This window comes from Bombina bombina, chromosome 5 (genome assembly GCF_027579735.1).
Source record: "Bombina bombina isolate aBomBom1 chromosome 5, aBomBom1.pri, whole genome shotgun sequence".
In the NCBI taxonomy this organism is placed as follows: domain Eukaryota; kingdom Metazoa; phylum Chordata; class Amphibia; order Anura; family Bombinatoridae; genus Bombina; species Bombina bombina.
Genome location: NC_069503.1, coordinates 119201477 through 119208774, shown reverse-complemented (window position 1 = coordinate 119208774; position 7298 = coordinate 119201477).

The following is a 7298-nucleotide window of genomic DNA, read 5'->3' as shown; positions in this document are numbered from 1 at the left end:
CCCTTGTGAGAGTATTGGGCCAAATCGAAGCTTTAACCCTGTTTTCCAGATCCCTGAGGGCTGTGGTGAGGTGCAGGGGTGTTTTTTCTGGATTTAAACGTTTATTAATTATCCGGTTTTTACAGTAAGGGTTAAGTGTTCCTTTCCTTGTGGGGCAAACTTAGCTGCATAATTTGAATACTTATATCAAAAAATTGAAACGATTTGATTATTTTAAAGCAGTTTTGCAAAACGTGTATGCTTTTTTTCCTCTTAAAGGCGCAGTACCGTTTTTTAAGATTGTTATTTTTTCACTAAATAAAGTGTTTTCAAGCCTGTTTGTGGTCATTGCTAGCCTGTTTAACATGTCTGACATTGAGGAAATCCAATGTTAAATGTGTTAGGAAGCCATTGTGGAACCCCCACTTAAAATGTGTCCCTCATGCACTGAAAGGGCAGTAAATTGCAAAGAACATATTTTAGCTGATAAAAGTATGTTGCAGCATGATTCTCAGTCAGAAGAGAATCAGGTTATGCCATCTAATTCTCCCCAAGTGTCACAACCATTAACGCCCGCACAGACCTAACCAGACTTGGAACAAGGGTAAACAGGCCAAGAAGCCCGCTGCTGCCACCAAGACAGCATGAAGAGGCAGCCTCCGATCCGGGACCGGATCTAGTAGGGGGCAGACTTTCTCTCTTTGCTCAGGCTTGGGCAAGAGACGTTCAGGACTCCTGGGCTTTAGAAATCGTGACCCAGGGGTATCTTCTAGACTGCAAAGATTCTCCTCCAATGGGGGAGATTCCATCTTTCTCGATTGTCTGTAAACCAGACAAAAAGAGAGGCGTTCTTACGCTGTGTAGAAGACCTATATACCATGGGAGTTATCTGCCCAGTTCCAAAAGCAGAACAGGGGTTTTACTCCAATCTGTTTGTGGTTCCCAAAAAAAAGGGGAACCTTCAGACCAATCTTAGATCTCAAGATCCTAAACAAATTTCCATCCTTCAAGATGGAGACCATTCGGACTATTTTACCAATAATCCAGGAGGGTCAATATATGACCACCGTGGATTTAAAGGATGCATATCTTCACATTCCTATCCACAAAGATCATCACCAGTTCCTCAGGTTCACCTTCCTGGACAAGCATTACCAGTTAGTGGCTGTTCCCTTCGGGTTGGCCACAGCTCCCAGAATTTTCACAAAAGTGCTAGGGTCCCTTCTGGCGGTTCTAAGGTTGCGGGGCATAGCAGTGGCGCCTTATCTGGATGATATCTTAATTCAGGTATCAACTTACCAACTAGCCAAATCTCACACGGACATCGTGTTGGCTTTTCTAAGATCTCACGGGTGGAAGGTGAGCGTAAAAAAGAGTTCACTTATCCCCTCACAAGAGTTCCATTCCTGGGAACTCTGATAGATTCGGTAGACATGAAAATTTTTCTGATGGAGGTCAGGAAATCAAAGATTTTAACCACCTGCCGAGCTCTTCATTCCATTCCTCGGCCGTCAGTGGCTCAGTGTATGGAGGTAATCAGTCTAATGGTAGCAGCAATGGACATAGTTTCGTTTGCTTGCTTGCATCTCAGACCACTGCAACTATGCATGCTCAAACAGTGGAATGGGGATTATGCAAATTTATCTCCTCAGATAAATCTGGATCAAGAGACCAGAGATTCTCTTCTTTGGTGGTTGTCACAGGATCATCTGTCCCAGGGAATGTGTTTCCGCAGGCCAGCATGGGTCATAGTGTCAACGGACGCCAGCCTATTGGGCTGGGGTGCAGTCTGGAATTCCCTGAAAGCACAGGGTGTGTGGACTCAGGAGGAGGCTCTCCTCCCGATAAATATTCTAGAACTGAGAGTGATATTCAACGCGCTTCAGGCGTGGCCTCAGCTGGCTTCAGCCAGATTCATAAGATTCCAGTCGGACAATATCACGACTGTAGCATATATCAATCATCAGGGGGGAACAAAGAGTTCTCTAGCGATGATAGAGGTTACCAAAATAATTTGATGGGTAGAGACTCACTCTTGCCATCTATCAGCAATCTATATCCCAGGAGTGGAGAACTGGGAAGCGGATTTTCTAAGTCGTCAGACTTTTCATCCGGGGGAGTGGGAACTCCATCCGGAGGTGTTTGCACAATTGATTCATCAATGGGGCACACCAGAATTGGATCTGATGGCATCTCGTCAGAATGCCAAACTTCCTTGTTACGGGTCCAGATCAAGGGATCCTCAAGCAGTACTGATAGATGCTCTAGCAGTACCTTGGTCGTTCAACCTGGCTTATGTGTTTCCACCATTTCCTCTCCTTCCTCGTCTGACTGGCAGAATCAAACAGGAGAGCGCTTCAGGGATTTTGATAGCACCTGCGTTGCCACGCAGGATTTGGTATGCAGACCTGGCGGACTTGTCATCTCTACCACCGTGGACACTGCCACTGAGACAGGACCTTCTCATTCAAGGTCCGTTCCAGCATCCAAATCTAGTTTCTCTGCGGCTGACTGCCGGGAGATTGAACGCTTGATTTTATCCAAGCGGGGATTCTTTGAGTCGGTCATAGATACCTTGATTCAGGCTCGAAAGCCTGTCACTAGGAAAATTTATCATAAGATATGGCATAAATATCTTTATTGGTGTGAATCCAAAGGCTACTCATGGAGTAAGATCAGGATTCCTAGGATTTTGTCCTTTCTCAAAGAAGGATTGGAGAAGGGGTTATCATCTAGTTCCCTAAAGGGACAGATATCTGCTTTATCAATTTTACTGCACAAGCGTCTGGCAGATGTTCCAGACGTTCGGTGGTTTTGTCAGGCTTTAGTTAAATTCAAGCCTGTGTTTAAACCTGTTGCTCTGCCATGGAGTTTGAATTTAGTTCTTAAAGTTCTTCAAGGGGTTCCGTTTAAACCTATGCATTCCATAGATACTAAGCTTCTATCTTGGAAAGTTCTGTTTTTAGTTGCTATCTCTTCGGCTCGAAGAATTTCTGAACTATCTGCATTGCAATGCGACTCGCCTTATCTTGTGGTGGTTTTGCGTACCAAACCTGGATTCCTTCCTAAGGTTGTTACTAATAAGAATATTAATCAGGAAATTGTTGTTCCTTCCCTGTGTCCTAATCCTTCCTCTAAGAAGGAGCGTCTGTTGCACAACTTGGACGTGGTTCGTGCTTTGAAGTTTTACTTGCAAGCGACCAAAGATTTCCGTCAAACATCTTCTCTGTTTGTTGTCTATTCTGGAAAACGTAGAGGTCATAAAGCTACGGCTACCTCTCTCTCTTTTTGGCTGAAAAGCATCATCCGTTTGGCATACGAGACTGCTGGACAGCTTCCTCCTGAAAGAATTACAGCTCACTCTACTAGAGCGGTGGCTTCCACATGGGCTTTTAAAAATGATGCTTCTGTTGAACAGATTAGTAAGGCTGTGACTTGGTCTTCAATTCATACCTTTTACAAATTTGATACTTTTGCTTCTTCGGAGGCTATTTTTGGGAGAAAAGTTCTTCAAGCAGTGGTGCCTTCTGTTTAGCCATCTGTCTTGTCCCTCCCGTTCATCCATGTCCTGTAGCTTTGGTATTGTATCCCACAAGTAAAGGATGAATCCGTGGACTCGTCGTATCTTAAAGAAGAAAAGTAAATTTATGCTTACCTGATAAATTGATTTCTTCTATGATTCGACGAGTCCACGGCCCGCCCTGTCAATTTAAGACGGATTATATTTTTTTTATTTAAAACTTCAGTCACCTCTGCACCTTTTAGTTTCTCCTTTTTCTTCCTGTACCTTCGGTCGAATGACTTGGGGATGGAGTTAAAGGGACAATCAACACCAGAATTTTTGTTGTTTGAAAAGAAAGATAATCCCTTTATTACCCATTCCCCAGTTTTGCATAACCAACACAGTTATAACAATACATGTTTTACCTTTGTAATTATCTTGTATCTAAGCTTCTGCTGACTGCCCCCTTATTTCAGTTCTTTTGACAGACATGCAGTTTAGCCAATCAGTGCTCACTCCTAGGTCACTTTACGTGCATGAGCTCAATGTTATCTATATGAAACATGTGAACTAATGCCCTCTAGTGGTCAAAATGTATTCAGATTAGAGGCAGTCTTCAAGGTCTAAGAAATTAGCATATGAACCTCCTAGTTTTAGCTTTCAACTAAGAATACCAAGAGAACAAAGCAAAATTGGTGATACAAATAAATTGGGAAGTTGTTTAAAATTGCATGCCCTATTTAAAACATGAAAGTTTTTTTTGGACTTGACTGTCCCTTTAAGGGAGGAGCCATATAGACAGCTCTGCTGTGGTGCTCTTTGCCACTTCCTGTTAGCAGGAGGATAATATCCCACAAGTAAAGGATGAATCTGTGGACTCGTCGTATCATAGAAGAAATCAATTTATCAGGTAAGCATAAATTTACTTTTTTATTACTTCGATAAGCTAATTTTTCTGCATAATAAAAATTTATTTTAAAAACATATTCTTTCTCTATTCCATTTCTTCTTATTATATTCATACACTTTCTTTATAATAAATGAGACCTGTTTCACTGGTATTATATTAAAGATTAGTGCTTGGAAATCATATTTCAATATAACTGTGCTTTAAGACCTTATGAGTGAAAAAGGTGTGAACCACTACAATTGTTTTATAAGTGTTGTTATAATTTTACCTAGGTCCTCTTATACGTAAGAGAAGGTACTACAATATCATGGCTAATCAGGATTTGCAGAATCTTTTAAAACTTAATGATGTGTTTAAAATGCAGAATGGTAGAGACATTAGAAATTGTGATGTTATTGCTTTGGAGGTACAAAATGGTCCTTGGGGTATAGGGGCCAGGTATGGTTTAATTTGTTTAAATTTTACCAATGCTGCTGGAGTAGCTTTGCAACAACCAACATATCACACCATAAATGCAAATTTTGATCCTGCAACACATAGGATTGCAAATGTTTCTTATGAAGATGTAGTAGAGATTTTAGACAGACCTCCTGTTATTGCTACAGGAATACAAAGACATGGCCCTTTAGCCAGAATTGAGATGCGGGGTACTCCTAGATCTAGCTTGTACAGTCCAGTAAAGGAAAATGAATTCCCACCAATTGCAGAAGATGAGCAAACTGAGAGGGAAAACCTTTTGATTGAAATTAACATTTTAAGTCATATATTGGCTCAGGTTTTAAATAGTGGAATGACTGGAGTTTTAGGAATACAGGCTCCTTTAGCACAAGCTGTGGGAATTCCTATGTCGAATATAAAAGTAACAATTGGACTAATACCACAAAATCCAAAGGCTATAGCTTTGTGGTTAAATAACAGAGTTCATGCATTAGATGGAGTTTATCCAACTCGTTATCCTCCACAAAAAAGAGCATTAATTAATGCTATGTTACCTCCTGGTTTATCTGTTTCTATAGTTGAGGAAAAAGACTGGAATTCAGCGATTATTTCATTATTTGACTAGACACATGGTAAAGTCACTTTATCATCACTTGCTGATACTTTAGGTATGGTGAATAAAAATAGTGGCATTGGGGGGGACGGAGCCAGCAGCCAAAGCAGTAAGATGTGCCATACCAGAGCTCCTGGAGTTTGTTCAGATAAATTTCTTTTTTGGGCAAGTTAAGGACTTAAATACTCCAACATCTTTCTTTAATTAAACCTTGGAACACAGAGCAAAGGATATGAGACCTTAAAACAGTATACTAGACACAGCAACGGCACAAAAGCCTACTAGCCCACTATGAGCACATGGAGTAAGCTGCCATATTAGGGGATGCCTATGCATCATCTCTTGTATTGGAGCTTCATTCTATATACCCTAAGTTCGCCTTCAACTACAATATGGAGAGGCAAATACTAAATGTGCTGAGTGACTTATTACTCTCCTTAGATATCCAACAATGCGCTCTCATTAGGGAATTGAGAGCTGATGTGGACTCGCAACAAAATGCACAGACACTAGGAGAAACAGAGGAAGTTGCCAGATATTGTGCACCAGATTTACCACACAGAGGAGAAGACGCACCTCAAGATACAGAGGATGTACGCAATGCAGAGAAATGGAGCCCTAAATCCACGTTGGCGGGGCAGTCAGATATTTATAAGCAGCACAGGCTCAGACAGCCTCTTATTATTCAAACAGGACCTGTCATGCACAGCGCAGGTCAGTTAGTGGTGTCACAGGCAAAGATAAGAGGAACGAGTTACATAGTTAATCAGCCAAGGACAGCTCGCACCACCATCAATCACGAGGAGAACGTGCTTAAAGGAAGCCCTCCTTCAAATAATGCGGCTTGGTCGAGTGAGATACTAGCTGTTGGGATATGGGTGAAAGTACATGTTTGGCTACATCTCCCCTTTGAACAATCTCAGACCATCCAAGCTTTACCAGAGAGGTGTGTACAGTTGTCGAGCTGGAATTGGGTAATCAGCAGATCCACACTACTAAAAGGACTGTGACCACGTAACCTGGAGAGGTTTCTCCTTGTCATGGTCAGATACAAGTTAAACATTTGAGCTGTGGTGGCAGTACCCCTGTCTTTTATTACATCTCAGCGGATCAATTCCTACTATAGACCATTTGCATCTCACATTTTGGAGCCAACCCATATTTGTTATCTTTAGTTTTGGCTATTTACTAAGAGTGAAATTATCTGTATTGTCCTTGCACGCAGGTGGTTTTATTTAGAACTGTTAACATAAATTCTTACTGGACACTAGATAATACAAAGCTACTATGCTTATAGTGATAAGATATAAACCTAAAATTGCAGATGTTGTCAACTTATGGACTGTTATATATTTTCTCTTATAGGACAGGCAGAAACAGTTTATGTATGCTTATAGTTAATCTTACTACCATATAGCTATGTTGTGCATAAGTTATAATCAGATACAACCCCTTTTTTGTTTTCCTTTTTTCTATATATGACATTTTCTCTGTACAGTGGATATTAAATCATATAGTATCAGAGTGCTAGTTTGACCATCTAGTTGGTTGCGGCCCTAACTAAGTTAAGTCACCCATTCATCAGGGTTGTAGGTAAAGCTATACTTGCTCATATGTGACACTATATACATATTTTAGCAACTAACTTGACACAGCGTGTAACATGGCCCAAATGGGCGTCATAGCCTCCCCCTGAGTATAGGACTATAATAAAGTGTTTAAAAAGCCACCTGCGGCCGAGGTGGCACCATATAGTGTCATAAGTCCTGGTCTCTCGTAGGAGGAAGTCCTCTACATCTAAGATTAAACAGACGTAGCACAATGTATATTTGGCGGTGGTTTTAAACCAAGATACA